Source organism: Salmo salar, unplaced genomic scaffold, assembly GCF_965601325.2.
Source record: "Salmo salar unplaced genomic scaffold, fSalSal1 ptg000587l, whole genome shotgun sequence".
Taxonomy (NCBI): Eukaryota; Metazoa; Chordata; class Actinopteri; order Salmoniformes; family Salmonidae; genus Salmo; species Salmo salar.
In genome coordinates, this window is record NW_027675427.1 from 1,395,838 (window position 1) to 1,415,276 (window position 19,439).

Genomic DNA, 19,439 nt, shown 5'->3' on the forward strand with positions numbered 1-19,439 from the left:
CTACAAACCCAAAAGGTTTTAATTATTTGAGAATGTTAATTTGTATGCCTCAAATATTAAACTGTCATAAAATATTTAATGATTAGTTGAATCAGGTGTGTAAGTGCTGGTAAGAACAAAAGGATTGAGAAACCCTGAGATAAACATAAAACCATATAATGTAAAAGCTCCTCCGCCATCTTTACCAGACGTTTTACTGATAACATGTAGACCTACTGATTAGTTTCCACTTTTAAAACTGCTGTCTGTCAGCAACTCAGCTCAAGTAGCAGTTCTACTAACTAGTAATATCTCATTCCTAGTATTCATTCTCTTACTCTGTCATTTAGAATGAATTATTGTTCATAAATACTTACTTTATTTGTCAGTATTGTCCATATAGTGTTTTCTGCTCTGTCATCTCAAAATGGATCCTGTACAAAAGAACATATTTACTTTCAGTCACTTCCTGGGTGGTGCAGTGGTCTAAACCACTGCACCCCATCTGAACAGTTTCTTTCTCCATGCTGTGGCCCTCACCAACTCGCCAACTGGCCCGTAGAGACTAAAGGACTATGCTGTGGCCCTCACCATCTGGCCCATAGAGACTAAAGGACTATGCTGTGGCCCTCACCATCTGGCCCATAGAGACTAAAGGACTATGCTGTGGCCCTCACCAACTGGCCACCTGGCCCATAGAGACTGAATGACTATGTACTCTACTTTGCACACCACCTCAACGGGGATGTAGTGGAGAGTAAACCCACGTAAACGCGCTTACACACCTTTTATTTGTAAAATAGCGTTTCCTCAACACTGTATTTTGTTAATTATCATTTACCACTTATTATGCGTTTCCAGGGTTAAGTCTAAATTCTATCGCAGAAACCGAGCCCAGGTTGGTCAGCATGATAAAGAATCATATCTCAAGGTTACTCTGTCTATTGAATGTCTGACTACGACCTAACTTTATAATAGTTATATGTAGCCAAGACTTACCAGAGTCTGTCAGTCTGTCCTTCAAATCAACACATTTATCCTGCTTCTAATGTTGCAGAGAAATGTGCGCTACATTTTGTAACCACAGTTACTTTCACTTTCATATGAGGAAATCACGTCCCTTCTGACGTCACCGGTGTATGGTTAAATAATGATGACAGAAGAGATCTACTAACTAGTAATAATATGTAATTCCAGGTATTCATTATCTTACTCTGTCCTTTATTGTTCAGAAATACTTTATTTGTACTTCTCTCCATATAGTGTGTTTTCCTCTTTTGTCATCTCACCATGGATCCTGCACTCAGCTGTCTCCCCACCCTGATAATAAAGTGTTTTATTGGAATCTTCCACTAGATGGCAGTAAACACCTGCTGTAACTAGACTTTACAACAGCATTCCTTATTCATAAAGGCAGTGTCTCAAAGGAGGAGTGCTGAATCAGGATCAGGTCCCCCCTCTCCATGTAATCTGATTCATTATGATCTAGGATCAGGTCCTCCTCTCCATGTAATCTGATTCATTATGATCTAGGATCAGGTCCCCCCTCTCCATGTAATCTGATTCATTATGATCTAGGATCAGGTCCCCCCTCTCCATGTAATCTGATTCATTATGATCTAGGATCAGGTCCCCCCTCTCCATGTAATCTGATTCATTATGATCTAGGATCAGGTCCCCCTCTCCTTGTAATCTGATTCATTATGATCTAGGATCAGGTCCCCCCTCTCCATGTAATCTGATTCATTGTGATCTAGGATCAGGTCCTCCTCTCCATGTAATCTGATTCATTATGATCTAGGATCAGGTCCCCCCTCTCCATGTAATCTGATTCATTATGATCTAGGATCAGGTCCCCCCTCTCCATGTAATCTGATTCATTATGATATAGGATCAGGTCCTCCTCTCCATGTAATCTGATTCATTATGATCTAGGATCAGGTCCCCCCTCTCCATGTAATCTGATTCATTATGATATAGGATCAGGTCCTCCTCTCCATGTAATCTGATTCATTATAATCTAGGATCAGGTCCCCCCTCTCCATGTAATCTGATTCATGATGATCTAGGATCAGGTCCCCCCTCTCCATGTAATCTGATTCATTATGATCTAGGATCAGGTCCCCCCCTCTCCATGTAATCTGATTTATTATGGTCTAGGATCAGGTCCTCCTCTCCATGTAATCTGATTCATTATGATATAGGATCAGGTCCTCCTCTCCATGTAATCTGATTCATTATGGTTGTTTTGTCTAATGTCTCTTTATATTCATATAGCCCGGGGGCTATGTAGCTGTATTGAAATGACCTTGTTTTATAACCTTCTTTGTTGCTCAGTGGTACTTCAATTGTCCTGACCATGTCCAATTCTTTCACACAGTAATGCTCCAGCATCCACTCAGAGCTTATGCATCTAATGCATTCCTCAAATACTGCAGAGTTGTTAAGCAAGTCCCTGAGATCGTCATGTTCAACCATATTTATTTGTCAGATGAAACCTGAGGGGATCACTGTAGTGGGTCATAATGCATCCAAAATGGTTCTGAGGTCCTCAACAATGTTATTCTGTACCGTAGCTGGGATGCAGTGTTCTTTCCTGATTTACTAAATAAAAAGACAGATATTGTTTTAGAGACCTTCAATTAGCTGCTCAGTGTTGATCTCTGTGGCTTGAACATATTCAGCCTCTGGCAGACTCTCTACATCGCTCATGTCATCTTCAATGGGATCAGTCCCAGTCTCAAATTCATCATGAGGGCAATTCTCATCTAAGTTGGCTCTTAAAATCTCTGTGTGGTTTTGGTAGATGTGTGACCGATAGATGCTGAAACATCTATTTGTTTTCCCACACCCATTAACTCCACAGGTAATTACAACATGTGGTTCATGCTGGTGATAGAGGACAATATGTGTGAGTAGTCTGGACACAGAGGAAGGAGGCTCGTTGCGAAGTGGACAGTTGAATAGAGTTGGCATTCTGCAGACAGATTGTGAACCTTGGAATGATGGGATGGAATCATGGAGATCATTGGTACTCAGCCACTTGCAGACATCATCAAGGGACCAGTCTTCCACAGCCACACTCTAATTCAAGTTGACACTAAAAGCAGAAGTGAAATGTATCAGTGTTGAGGCTAAAACAAAACCTCTCCTACTCTTTCCAGACAACCACCTTTCCTCCTAATGTGTATTCATGGTTGTTCCATAACGAAGCAGAGCTTGTCAGGAAAGGTGAAGATGTCCGTCTCTTATTTATCTGACTCCATATTTCTTAGTTTGGGACATGATGGGATTCTGCAGTCCCACATTTAAGTGTTCAGATAATATGATGGTCCAAATGGGGCATTAAGTTCTTCTTCCATGTCGACCCAAGTTGGCCTATTAGAGTTGTCAATAAAGAGCCTATCAGGGCAGTTATAAAGTCTTCTTGATATAATTACATGTTAGGGAGCTTTAATCCTCCTTCTAAGTCTTTGTCTGTAAACTAGCTTGGTTCATCCTGGTCCTTTTAATAGTCCAGATTAATCATGTTGTCTCTGGTGTTAAAGGTGTAGGCAGGTAATGGACATTGGAAACATGCTGATGACGTCATTCAGTTTAGGAGCTGTAACCATCTTTATAACATGTGTCCATCATTCAGTTTAGGAGCTTTAACCATCTTTATAACATGTGTCCGTCATTCAGTTTAGTAGTTTTAACCATCTTTATAACATGTGTCCTTCATTCAGTTTAGGAGCTGTAACCATCTTTATAACATGTGGTCATCATTCAGTTAAGGAGCTTTAACCATCTTTATAACATGTGGTCATCATTCAGTTTAGGAGCTGTAACCATCTTTATAACATGTGGCCGTCATTCAGTTTAGGAGCTTTAACCATCTTAAAGCGTCCCACCTACTCAACAGCCAGTGTAATCCCATAGCGCAATATTCAAATACCTCAAAAATGCAAAAACTTCAATTTTTCAAACATATGACTTTTTTACACCATTTTAAAGACAAGACTCTCGTTAATCTAACCACACTGTCCAATTTCAAAAAGGCTTTACAACGAAAGCAAAACATTAGATTATGTCAGCAGAGTACCCAGCCAGAAATAATCAGACACCCATTTTTCAAGCTAGCATATAATGTCACATAAACCCAAACCACAGCTAAATGCAGCACTAACCTTTGATGATCTTCATCAGATGACAACCCTAGGACATTATGTTATACAATGCATGCATGTTTTGTTCAATCAAGTTCATATTTATATCAAAAAACAGCTTTTTACATTAGCATGTGACGTTCAGAACTAGCATACCCCCCGCAAACATCCGGTGAATTTACTAAATTACTCACGGTAAACGTTCACAAAAAACATAACAATTATTTTAAGAATTATAGATACAGAACTCCTCTATGCACTCGATATGTCCGATTTTAAAATAGCTTTTCGGTGAAAGCACATTTTGCAATATTCTCAGTAGATTGCCCAGCCATCACGGCTAGCCATTTAGACACCGACCAAGTTTAGCCCTGATCAAACTCCGATTTACTATTACAAAAGTTTGATTACCTTTGTTGTCTTCGTCAGAATGCACTCCCAGGAATGCTACTTCAATAACAAATGTTGGTTTGGTCCAAAATAATCCATCGTTATATCCAAATTGCGGCGTTTTGTTCGTGCGTTCCAAGACACTATCCGAAATGGTAAATCAGGGTCGCGAGCATGGCGCAATTCGTGACAAAAGATTTCTAAATATTCCATTACCGTACTTCGAAGCATGTCAACCGCTGTTTAAAATCCATTTTTATGCCATTTTTCTCGTAAAAAAGCGATAATATTCCGACCGGGAATCTCCGTTTACCTAAACAGAGGAAAGAAAACAAAGCTTTCGGTCGACGCGGGTACGCGCCTGAGTCTCACAGTACTGTAACCAGCCACTACCCAAACACGCTACTTTGTTTCAGCCAGAGCCTGCAAAGCCACGATTCAGCTTTTTGCCGCCTTCTGAGAGCCCATGTGAGCCGTAGAAAGTGTCACGTAAGAGCAGAGATCCCCTGTAATGAATAGAGATAATCAACAAGGCCAAGAAATGGTCAGACAGGGTACTTCCTGTACAGAATCTTCTCAGGGTTTGGCCTGCCAAATGAGTTCTGTTATACTCACAGACACCATTCAAACAGTTTTAGAAACTTTGGAGTGTTTTCTATCCAAAGCTAATAATTATATGCATGTTCTAGTTTCTGGGCAGGAGTAATAATCAGATTAAATCGGGTATGTTTTTTATCCGTCCGTGAAAATACTGCCCCCTATCCATAACAGGTTAAGAAATCATGTAAAGCGCAATGCCTTATTTTTATATTGCCAAACAGCTTAAAACAGATTTACGTCAACTTCTGCAGATCTCAGTGGGGAAATGGTTTCTGTCTCTCTCATGGTTCTGAACTCTCTGCTGGAGTTACCACTCTAATGAATCAGTTCAATGGTTTCTGTCTCTCTCATGGTTCTGAACTCTCTGCTGGAGTCACCACTCTAATGAATCAGTTCAATGGTTTCTGTCTCTCTCATGGTTCTGAACTCTCTGATGGAGTCACCACTCTAATGAATCAGTTCAATGGTTTCTGTCTCTCTCATGGTTCTGAACTCTCTGCTGGAGTTACCACTCTAATGAATCAGTTCAATGGTTTCTGTCTCTCTCATGGTTCTGAACTCTCTGATGGAGTTACCACTCTAATGAATCATTTCAATGGTTTCTGTCTCTCTCATGGTTCTGAACTCTCTGCTGGAGTAACCACTCTAATGAATCATTTCAATGGTTTCTGTCTCTCTCATGGTTCTGAACTCTCTGCTGGAGTTACCACTCTAATGAATCATTTCAATGGTTTCTGTCTCTCTCATGGTTCTGAACTCTCTGCTGGAGTTACCACTCTAATGAATCATTTCAATGGTTTCTGTCTCTCTCATGGTTCTGAACTCTCTGCTGGAGTTACCACTCTAATGAATCAGTTCAATGGTTTCTGTCTCTCTCATGGTTCTGAACTCTCTGATGGAGTCACCACTCTAATGAATCAGTTCAATGGTTTCTGTCTCTCTCATGGTTCTGAACTCTCTGCTGGAGTTACCACTCTAATGAATCATTTCAATGGTTTCTGTCTCTCTCATGGTTCTGAACTCTCTGCTGGAGTTACCACTCTAATGAATCAGTTCAATGGTTTCTGTCTCTCTCATGGTTCTGAACTCTCTGCTGGAGTTACCACTCTAATGAATCATTTCAATGGTTTCTGTCTCTCTCATGGTTCTGAACTCTCTGCTGGAGTTACCACTCTAATGAATCATTTCAATGGTTTCTGTCTCTCTCATGGTTCTGAACTCTCTGCTGGAGTCACCACTCTAATGAATCATTTCAATGGAAGTATTTTGCACTCAGACTGAGACCCTATTGGTCACTTTCTTTGTCTTGTTATCAACTGTGACATCATCATCATTATTACCAACATTTATTGGTTCAATTCCAAACTTGAAAAGGATCAGTGACTTGATTCTTTGGAAAAGCCTATTCTCCATTGGCTAACCAAGTTCCCTCATGCTTTACTTATAGTAGGTGGGGATTTATTTATTTCTCTGAATCGTTTAATTGACAGTTTATGTAAAGGTTTGATATTATTAATGTTTGGAGAGTAAAGTTTCCTAATGACTAGTCTTCCACTTGGAGTAACTAGACCCGGTCCAGACAATCACCACAGATCTTTGGTTGGTGTCTAAATGTTTTGATAAACAGGCTATTTCTGTTAACATCCTGGCTACTCCCCTTACTGACCATAGAGCTGTTTATATTGACATTACACTGTTTATCTCTGATAATGGCCCTTACTGATCATAGAGCTGTTTATATTGACATTACACTGTTTATCTCTGATAATGTCCCTTACTGATCATAGAGCTGTTTCTATTGACATTACACTGTTTATCTCTGATAATGGCCCTTACTGACCATAGAGCTGTTTATATTGACATTACACTGTTTATCTCTGATAATGGCCCTTACTGATCATAGAGCTGTTTATATTGACATTACACTGTTTATCTCTGATAATGGCCCTTACTGACCATAGAGCTGTTTATATTGACATTACACTGTTTATCTCTGATAATGGCCCTTACTGATCATAGAGCTGTTTGTATTGACATTACACTGTTTATCTCTGATAATGGCCCTTACTGATCATAGAGCTGTTTATATTGACATTACACTGTTTATCTCTGATAATGGCCCTGGCAGAGAATCCCATTGGAAGATGAATAGCTCTATTAAAACATGAGTTGGTCCAGATGGAGATAAACAATGTAATTACACACTTCTGGAACAAAGCTATAAATAACAATTCATACAGTAATAACTGGGAGCTTTTTAAATATGAGGTTGGAAAATATGCAAGAAAACATGGGAGTATTGTTGCCAAGACCAGGAGAGCTGAAGAAGAAAGTGTTATTACAAAGATCACCTGTCTTGTTCAAAAGCCTGTTGAAAGTGTTTCAGAGGAGGATAAATCTGTTCTGTTTGATCTACAACACCAGTTGGATGATATTTATAGACTGAAAGCAGACGGAACCTTTGTCACATGTAGGTAGAAATGGCTAGAGGAGGGTGGACAAAATTAAACCAGTTTTTCTTTTCAGGTTAGAAAAATACCACTCTAAAAATAATACAATTCAGCAATGAAATATGACTGGTCTCATCACAGATGATCCCACATTATTCTCCATCTTTAGTTCAACTTCTACAGTATTGTGAGGTGTCCTCAACTCTTTGTTTTGATGGCCTGGGGGATGTGAAATCAGTTGGTGAGGCTGACAGGGAACAGTGTGACGACCCTACTATAGTTGAACACATCATTTATTCTATTGAACAACTTAAACATAATACGTCTCCTGGGACTGATGGTGTATCTGCTGAGTTTAACACAACTGTTTCTGTTGGAGGTCTCCTGGGACTGATGGTGTATCTGCTGAGTTTAACACAACTGTTTCTGTTGGAGGTCTCCTGGGACTGATGGTGTATCTGCTGAGTTTAACAGAACTGTTTCTGTTGGAGGTCTCCTGGGACTGATGGTGTATCTGCTGAGTTTAACACAACTGTTTCTGTTGGAGGTCTCCTGGGACTGATGGTGTATCTGCTGAGTTTAACACAACTGTTTCTGTTGGAGGACTCCTGGGACTGATGGTGTATCTGCTGAGTTTAACAGAACTGTTTCTGTTGGAGGTCTCCTGGGACTGATGGTGTATCTGCTGAGTTTAACACAACTGTTTCTGTTGGAGGACTCCTGGGACTGATGGTGTATCTGCTGAGTTTAACAGAACTGTTTCTGTTGGAGGTCTCCTGGGACTGATGGTGTATCTGCTGAGTTTAACAGGACTGTTTCTGTTGGAGGTCTCCTGGGACTGATGGTGTATCTGCTGAGTTTAACAGGACTGTTTCTGTTGGAGGTCTCCTGGGACTGATGGTGTATCTGCTGAGTTTAACAGAACTGTTTCTGTTGGAGGTCTCCTGGGACTGATGGTGTATCTGCTGAGTTTAACAGGACTGTTTCTGTTGGAGGTCTCCTGGGACTGATGGTGTATCTGCTGAGTTTAACAGAACTGTTTCTGTTGGAGGTCTCCTGGGACTGATGGTGTATCTGCTGAGTTTAACAGGACTGTTTCTGTTGGAGGTCTCCTGGGACTGATGGTGTATCTGCTGAGTTTAACAGAACTGTTTCTGTTGGAGGTCTCCTGGGACTGATGGTGTATCTGCTGAGTTTAACAGAACTGTTTCTGTTGGAGGTCTCCTGGGACTGATGGTGTATCTGCTGAGTTTAACAGAACTGTTTCTGTTGGAGGTCTCCTGGGACTGATGGTGTATCTGCTGAGTTTAACAGAACTGTTTCTGTTGGAGGTCTCCTGGGACTGATGGTGTATCTGCTGAGTTTAACACAACTGTTTCTGTTGGAGGTCTCCTGGGACTGATGGTGTATCTGCTGAGTTTAACAGAACTGTTTCTGTTGGAGGTCTCCTAGGACTGATGGTGTATCTGCTGAGTTTAACACAACTGTTTCTGTTGGAGGTCTCCTGGGACTGATGGTGTATCTGCTGAGTTTAACAGAACTGTTTCTGTTGGAGGTCTCCTGGGACTGATGGTGTATCTGCTGAGTTTAACACAACTGTTTCTGTTGGAGGTCTCCTGGGACTGATGGTGTATCTGCTGAGTTTAACAGAACTGTTTCTGTTGGAGGTCTCCTAGGACTGATGGTGTATCTGCTGAGTTTAACACAACTGTTTCTGTTGGAGGTCTCCTGGGACTGATGGTGTATCTGCTGAGTTTAACACAACTGTTTCTGTTGGAGGTCTCCTGGGACTGATGGTGTATCTGCTGAGTTTAACACAACTGTTTCTGTTGGAGGTCTCCTGGGACTGATGGTGTATCTGCTGAGTTTAACACAACTGTTTCTGTTGGAGGTCTCCTGGGACTGATGGTGTCTCTGCTGAGTTTAACAGAACTGTTTCTGTTGGAGGTCTCCTAGGACTGATGGTGTATCTGCTGAGTTTAACACAACTGTTTCTGTTGGAGGTCTCCTGGGACTGATGGTGTATCTGCTGAGTTTAACAGAACTGTTTCTGTTGGAGGTCTCCTGGGACTGATGGTGTATCTGCTGAGTTTAACACAACTGTTTCTGTTGGAGGTCTCCTGGGACTGATGGTGTCTCTGCTGAGTTTAACAGAACTGTTTCTGTTGGAGGTCTCCTGGGGCTGATGGTGTATCTGCTGAGTTTAACAGAACTGTTTCTGTTGGAGGTCTCCTGGGGCTGATGGTGTATCTGCTGAGTTTAACACAACTGTTTCTGTTGGAGGTCTCCTGGGGCTGATGGTGTATCTGCTGAGTTTAACAGAACTGTTTCTCAACAGTTGGTCTCTTTTCTGTTGGAGGTATTTTCTGAAAGCATTGTAAATAATGCTCTCCCTCCCAGTTTGACTCAAGCTCTGACTACATTAATACCTGACCCCAAGAAAGACCTGTAAATGTATTAAACTGTGATAGAGGATCACTCTGTAAATGTATTAAACTGTGATAGAGGATCACTCTGTAAATGTATTAAACTGTGATAGAGAATCACTCTGTAAATGTATTAAACTGTGATAGAGGATCACTCTGTAAATGTATTAAACTGGGATAGAGGATCACTCTGTAAATGTATTAAACTGTGATAGTCATATAGGTTCACTTTGTAAACGCTTAAATCCCCTTTATGTCATTATTAAATCACCTTTATTATGTCATTATTAAATCACCTTTATTATGTCATTATTAAATCACCTTTATTATGTCATTATTAAATCACCTTTAATTATGTCATTATTAAATCACCTTTATTATGTCATTATTAAATCACCTTTAATTATGTCATTATTAAATCACCTTTATTATGTCATTATTAAATCACCTTAATTATGTCATTATTAAATCACCTTTATTATGTCATTCGTACAGCACCTTTATTATGTCATTCGTACAGCACCTTAATTATGTCATTATTAGATCACCTTTATTATGTCATTATTAAATCACCTTTAATATGTCATTATTAAATCACCTTTAATATGTCATTATTAAATCACCTTTATTATGTCATTATTAAATCACCTTTATTATGTCATTATTAAATCACCTTTATTATGTCATTCGTACAGCACCTTTATTATGTCATTCGTACAGCACCTTTATTATGTCATTCGTACAGCACCTTAATTATGTCATTATTAGATCACCTTTATTATGTCATTATTAAATCACCTTTAATATGTCATTATTAAATCACCTTTAATATGTCATTATTAAATCACCTTTAATTATGTCATTATTAAATCACCTTTATTATGTCATTATTAAATCACCTTTATTATGTCATTATTAAATCACCTTTATTATGTCATTATTAAATCACCTTTATTATGTCATTATTAAATCACCTTTATTATGTCATTCGTACAGCACCTTTATTATGTCATTCGTACAGCACCTTTATTATGTCATTATTAAATCACCTTTATTATGTCATTATTAAATCACCTTTATTATGTCATTATTAAATCACCTTTATTATGTCATTATTAAATCACCTTTATTATGTCATTATTAAATCACCTTTATTATGTCATTATTAAATCACCTTTATTATGTCATTATTAAATCACCTTTATTATGTCATTATTAAATCACCTTTATTATGTCATTATTAAATCACCTTAATTATCATTATTAAATCACCTTAATTATGTCATTATTAAATCACCTTAATTATGTCATTGTTAAATCACCTTTATTATGTCATTATTAAATCACCTTTATTATGTCATTCTTACAGCACCTTTATTATGTCATTCTTACAGCATTTGTATCTATTTATAAATGTTGATTTGCGACAAAATGGTTTATCAACTTCCATACTGATGCAGTCTGTTTGTAATTACTGTAGCTATCGAGGAGAAGGTCAATTCTGCTACTTGGCTTCGAGCTCAACTCAATTATAGTTGGATTGTCACGTCCTGACCCTAGTAAGTTGTCATTTTCTATAGTAGACAATATTATGTCATTATTAAATCACCTTTATTATGTCATTATTAAATCACCTTTATTATGTCATTATTAAATCACCTTTATTATGTCATTATTAAATCACCTTTATTATGTCATTATTAAATCACCTTTATTATGTCATTATTAAATCACCTTAATTATGTCATTATTAAATCACCTTTATTATGTCATTATTAAATCACCTTTATTATGTCATTATTAAATCACCTTAATTATGTCATTATTAAATCACCTTAATTATGTCATTGTTAAATCACCTTTATTATGTCATTCTTACAGCACCTTTATGTCATTATTAAATCACCTTTATTATGTCATTCGTACAGCACCTTTATTATGTCATTCGTACAGCACCTTTATTATGTCATTCGTACAGCACCTTAATTATGTCATTATTAGATCACCTTTATTATGTCATTATTAAATCACCTTTAATATGTCATTATTAAATCACCTTTAATATGTCATTATTAAATCACCTTTAATTATGTCATTATTTAATCACCTTTATTATGTCATTATTAAATCACCTTTATTATGTCATTATTAAATCACCTTTATTATGTCATTATTAAATCACCTTTATTATGTCATTATTAATAATAAAACATTTTATGTATTTTTTTCTCAATTATAACAATTCATTTAACAATGCTGGTAACAGATCTTGATGACATTCCTCCAAGGACACCTTGACTTGCATTACATTCTCACTGCAGAAAAATATTCTCATGTTATTGAACCATAAATTGTACATATATGTGTTAGATAATAACCCTGGATGATGAATGTGTGAACTATCTTGTCATCTTTTTGGGTAACCACAATGGAACATTCTAGTCTATAAGGACATGAACTGGCAGAACAGGTTTCAGCAAAGTATGGAGTCATTGTTTTCTGGAAGGTGTACCCATGGTGATAGGAGAGACAGGAGGAAGACTAAGAGAAAGGGATAACAAACCAGGGTCACCATACTACTGTCTGACCCTGTATAACAACACATTTCACTGCACCAATCCGCTGTCTGTGACAATAAAACATTTTAAAAGCAAGCTAACATAGAAAATGACAGCATAGATTTTTTTTTTAATATAACAACAGTTAATTTAACAATGCTGGTTATAAATCTTGTTGACATACATCCAAGGACAGCTTGACTTGCATTACATTCTCATTGCAGAAAAATATTCTCATGAAATCACATGATTTCTAGTTAGAGAAAAGGATTCCTGTAAACACGGCCTGCTACAAGCAGGAAACAAGTTATGGACGAACCAGAAATGTAACATATATGTTTGATAGTAACCCTGGATGATGCATGTTAGAACTATCTTGTCATCTTTTTGGCTAACCACATTGGAACATTCTAGTCTTTAAGGACATGAACTGGCAGAACAGGTTTCAGCAAAGTATGGAGTCATTGTTTTCAGGAAGGTGTACCCATGGCCAGTGGTGTAAAGTACTTCAGTAAAAGTACTATAAAGTACTACATAAGTCGTTTTTTGGGGGGTATCTGTACTTTACTTTTGAATTTATATTTTTGATAACTTTACATCACTACATTCCCAAAGAAAATAATGTACTTTTTAATCTATACATTTTACCTGACACCCAAAAGTACTCGTTACATTTTGAAAGCTTAGCAGGAAAGGAAAATGGTCTAATTCACTTATCAAGACAACACATGGTCATCTCTACTGCCTCTGATCTGGCGGAGTCAGGAAACACAAATGCATCTTTTGTAAATTACGTCTTCGTTTTGGTATGTGACCCCTATCCATACATTTTAAAAAACAAGATAATGGTGATGCCTGCTTTGCTTAATAGAAGGAATTTGAAACGATTTATACTTTTAATTTCACTTTTCATACTTAACTATATATAGAACCAAATATTTTTAGACTTTTACTCAGGTATAACAATTGGGTACTTTTTACACAACTGTCTATGATGATAGGAGAGACAGGAGGCAGACTAAGAGCAAGGACAGCCACCTGAACTACTGCCCTAGAAAAGACAAGGAGCAGTCTACACACACAGCCACCTGAACTACTGCCCTAGAAAAGACAAGGAGCAGTCTACACAAACAGCCACCTGAACTACTGCCCTAGAAAAGACAAGGAGCAGTCTACACAAACAGCCACCTGAACTACTGCCCTAGAAAAGACAAGGAGCAGTCTACACAAACAGCCACCTGAACTACTGCCCTAGAAAATACAAGGAGCAGTCTACACAAACAGCCACCTGAACTACTGCCCTAGAAAATACAAGGAGCAGTCTACACACACAGCCACCTGACCTACTGCCCTAGAAAAGACAAGGAGCAGTCTACACAAACAGCCACCTGAACTACTGCCCTAGAAAAGACAAGGAGCAGTCTACACACACAGCCACCTGAACTACTGCCCTAGAAAAGACAAGGAGCAGTCTACACAAACAGTGAATCTGAGAAAAATGGTTTCAAGTTTGTTTTTTAGTCCATGCATATCAACCATGACCACTGATCTGACCTATGACCCCCTATGTGTCACGGTTGTCGTAGGTTGAAGCGGACCAAGACGCAGCGGGGAAATGTGCACTCATCTTCTTTTATTTAAACGGACAAAGAAGGTGAACCAAAACACAACACAACGACTAATAACAGGCCGGTAAGGCGACAAAGCTATACCCAGCACAATCTCCCACAAAACACTAAAACAAACACATACCTAATTTATAGAACCCTCAATCAAAGGCAACGAGAAAACACCTGCCTCCAATTGAGGGTTCAACCCCCAATTAACTAAACATAGAAATACAAATAACTAGACTGAACATAGAAATACATAAACATAGAACAGTGCCCAAAACCCGGAATACTAAATCAAACACCCTACAACTAACACAACCAACCCGAACCACATAAAACAAATACCCCCTGCCACGTCCTGACCAAACTACAATAACAAATAACCCCTTTTACTGGTCAGGATGTGACACTATGACCCCTAAAACGCAAAAGAAAAGTGCAATATCTAGAAATCTGAATGTGTTTATCCAGCTTTCTTGTTGTTTTTCTGTTTGATGGAACTAGTTGAGAGTTCTGTGTTATTTCTTATTTTATGTACCTTTATTTAACCAGGTAGGCCAGTTGAGAACAAGTTCTCATTTATAACTGCGACCTGGCCAAGATAAAGCAAAGCAGTGTGACACAAACAACACAGAGTTACACATGGGATAAATGTCATGTCCTGACCAGTAAAAGGGGTTATTTGTTATTGTAGTTTGGTCAGGGCGTGGCAGGGGGGGTGTTTGTTTTGTGTGTTTCGGGGTTTTGATGTATGTTCTATATTTTCTATTTCTATGTTTATTCTAGGTTTCTCTTTCTATGTTGTATTTTTTCAATGACCTCCAATTAGAGGCAGCTGGTGGTTGTTGTCTCTAATTGGAGGCCATATTTAGTGTGTTTTTGTTTTCACTTGTGTTTGTGGGTGGTTGTTTCCGGTTTAGTCTGTGCACCTTACTGGACTGTTATCGTCTTTATTTTGTTTGAGTGTGTTTACCTTCAATAAATACGAAGATGAGCAATATACCCGCTGCATATTGGTCCGATGATTTTTCCTCTTCAGACGATGAAGTTTATGACAATTAACAAACGTACAGTCAATAATACAATAGAAAAGTCTATATACAGTGTGTGCAAATGTAGTAAGATTAGGGAGGTAAGGCAATAAATAGGCCAGAGTGGAGAAATAATTACAATTTAGCAATTAAACACTGGAGTGATAGATGTGCAGAAGATGAATGTGCAAGTAGAGATACTGGGGTGCAAAGGATAACAAAAAAAACAAAATGGGGATGAGGCAGTTGGTTGGGCAATTTACAGATGGGCTATGTACAGGTGCAATGATCGGTAAGCTGCTCTGACAGCTGATGCTTAAAGTTAGTGAGGGAGATGTGAGTCTCCAGCTTCAGTGATTTTTGCAGTTCGTTCCAGTCATTGGCAGCAGGGAACTGGAAGGAAAGGCGGCCAAAGGAGGAATTGGCTTTGGAGGTGACCAGTGAAATATACCTGCTGGAGCGCATGCTACGGGTGGGTGCTGCTATTGTGACCAGTGAGCTGAGATAAGGCGTGGCTTTACCTAGCAAAGGCTTATAGATGACCTGGAGCCAGTGGGTTTGGCGACGAATATGAAGCGAGGGCCAGCCAACGAGAGCATACAGGTCGCAGTGATGGGTAGTATATCGGGCTTTGGTGACAAAACGGATGGCACTGTGATAGACTACATCCAATTTTCTGAGTAGAGTGTTGGAGGATATTTTGTAAATGACATCACCGAAGTCAAGGATCGGTAGGATAGTCAGTTTTACAAGGGTATGTTTGGCAGCATGAGTGAAGGATGCTTTGTTGCAGAGTTGTATGGCATTGAAGGTCGTTTGGAGGTTTGTTAACACAGTGTCCAAAGAAGGGCCAGATGTATACAGAATGGTGTCGTCTGCGTAGAGGTGGATCAGAGACTCACCAGCAGCAAGAGCGACATCATTGATGTATATAGAGAAAAGAGTTGGCCCGAGAATTGAACCCTGTGGCACCCCCATAGAGACTGCCAGAGGTCCGGACAACAGGCCCTCCGATTTGACACACTGAACTCTATCTGAGAAGTAGTTGGTGAACCAGGCGAGGCAATCATTTGAGAAACCAAGGCTGTTGAGTCTGCTGATAAGAATACGGTGATTGACAGAGTCGAAAGCCTTGGCCAGTTCGATGAAGACGGCTGCACAGTATTGTCTTTTATCAATGGCGATTATGATATCGTTGAGGACCTTGAGCGTGGCTGAGGTGCACCCATGATCAGCTCTGAAACCAGATTGCATAGCGGAGAAGGTACAGTGGGATTCGAGATGGTCGGTGATCTGTTTATTAACTTGGCTTTCGAAGACTTTAGAAAGGCAGGGTAGGATAGATATAGGTCTTTAATAGTTTGGGTCTAGAGTGTCACCCACTTTGAAGAGGGGGATGACCGCGGCAGCTTTCCAGTCTTTAGCGATCTCAGACGATACGAAAGAGAGGTTGAACAGGCTAGTTATGTAGTTGTGTTTTCATGTTTTGAATGTTGTATTGCAGTAGGCCTAACCCTCACCAATTATTCTGGTGATGGAGAGAGACACCAGACAAGACACAGAGACATAAACAGAAGAATAGGATATGTGTGTGTGTGAGAGAGAGAGAGAGAGAGAGAGAGAGAGAGAGAGAGAGAGAGAGAGAGAGAGAGAGAGACTTTAATCAGTTTGGCTCATTGGACAGGTCAGAGTCTATGTTTGAAGTTGTTGAGTCATTTTTGGCAATACACTGGTGTTGTATTCATGGTTTTAGCTGTTGAAATTCCGTCCCGGACCCACCTACTGGCTATGAGCTAAGCCACCAATGTCTTCACATCCTAGGGGAGAGAGGAGCTGCTACCCCTGGGGAGAGAGGAGCTGCCTCCCCTGGGGAGAGAGGAGCTGCTACCCATGGGGAGATAGGAGCTGCTACCCCTGGGGAGAGAGGAGCTGCAACCCCTGGGGAGAGTGGAGCTGCTACCCCTGGGGAGAGAGAGGAGCTGCTACCCCTGGGGTGAGAAGAGCTGCAACCAGCAGAGACTGCGACCATGCTCGGGAAGAGCTTAGTGATTGGTGATTGTTGGGGCATGATTGGCAGGAGCTTCAGTAATGAAGACTGCTGCACTTGCTGATGTTTCACAATATGCCACGGCCGTCTCAGTCACCAGGTCTCAACACAATAGAACACCACCATCCCTCCAATAGACTTCCAGACAGTTGTAGAATGTTTGCCAAGGCTCATTGTAAGAGCTGTAAAGAGAGAGGGACTCGGAGAGAGACCAGGTAGAACCTGATATGTAAATGAGCAGAGCAAACGAATGTAACTTTCGACGACCGAATGATCATTCAGACTCTGTTTCTATTGAGAGATAAAAGGTAAGACGACAATTGTCATGTGTATTAATATAGTTGATGATATTGTTGTGTGTATTAATATAGTTGATGATATTGTTGTGTGTATTAATATAGTTGATGATATTGTTATGTGTATTCATATAGTTGATGATATTGTTGTGTGTATTCATATAGTTGATGGTATTATTATGTGTATTCATATAGTTGGTGATATTGTTGTGTGTATTCATATAGTTGATGGTATTGTTATGTGTATTAATATAGTTGGTGATATTGTTGTGTGTATTAATATAGTTGATGATATTGTTATGTGTATTAATATAGTTGATGATATTGTTATGTGTATTCATATAGTTGATGATATTGTTATGTGTATTCATATAGTTGATGATATTGTTGTGTGTATTCATATAGTTAATTATATTTTTGGGGGACAGTGTGATAATAGTCCTACTCTCCTTAAAATGTTTTGATATAAATTAGATGCGTGGGGTGAATTCGTTCTGTGCCCATCTGTGTGCCCCAGGGTGATCGCTCCTACACTATCTACAATCTAAAAGGGTTCTTTGGCTGTCCCCATAGGAGAACCCTTTGTAGAACCCTTTTTTTGGTACTAGGTAGAACACTTTTGGGTTCCGTGAAGAACCCTTTCCACAGAGGGTTCTACATGGAAGCCAGAAGGGTTCTACCTGGAACCCAAAAGCGTTCTCCTACGGGGACGGCCGGAGGACCCGTTTGGAACCCTTTATTCTAAGAGTGTACTGTATCATAGGTCTATAGACTTGTCTTCTCAAAACAGGCTTAAAACACAACAAGCAACAAACAAACATGTTCTCTTTATAATCTACAGTTAACTCTTTTCACTCAGGAAGGTATGTTGTGTGAAAGAGAGACTAATAAATATTGTTCGAGAGACTAACAACAACTTACACTTCCTCAAAACAGGCTGAGTGTATTCATTAGTGCCCACCGTAGCAAAACGTTTGGCAACAGAAACCGTTTAGGTCACATTGTACAGCGTTTAGAGTAAACGGTTTATGTTTTATTTAACATCTTAAAACTGTTGGCTGTGGAGTAAACTAATGAATACAACCCAGGTTGTAGCCTACGACTCGGCATGTTGATACCTGCCTCTTGCTGAAACCTGAACGTAGCCTGAAGGGTATACTATGATACAGGCTTGATATACTGGTTTTCTAAAGCTAGCCAGCTTCAGTTAGCTTCACATTCCAGCTCAGGCCTCATCCATCAGAATATACACAACAGAACAGAAAAAAATCTCAATGAAGTTTCAAGGTGAGAATCCTGCCTGGGATTATTGTAAAGTGTGTAGATAAATTAAATTTACATTTACATTTAAGTCATTTAGCAGACGCTCTTATCCAGAGCGACTTACAAATTGGTGCATTCACCTTATAATATCCAGTGGAACAACCACTTACAATAGTGCATCTAAATCTTTTAAGGGGGGTTAGAAGGATTACTTTATCCTATCCTAGGTATTCCTTAAAGAGGTGGGGTTTCAGGTGTCTCCGGAAGGTGGTGATTGACTCCGCTGTCCTGGTGTCGTGAGGGAGCTTGTTCCACCATTGGGGTGCCAGAGCAGCGAACAGTTTTGACTGGGCTGAGCGGGAACTGTGCTTCCTCAGAGGTAGGGGGGTCAGCAGGCCAGAGGTGGATGAACGCAGTGCCCTTGTTTGGGTGTAGGGCCTGATCAGAGCCTGAAGGTACGGAGGTGCCGTTCCCCTCACAGCTCCGTAGGCAAGCACCATGGTCTTGTAGCGGATGCGAGCTTCGACTGGAAGCCAGTGGAGAGAGCGGAGGAGCGGGGTGACGTGAGAGAACTTGGGAAGGTTGAACACCAGACGGGCTGCGGCGTTCTGGATGAGTTGTAGGGGTTTAATGGCACA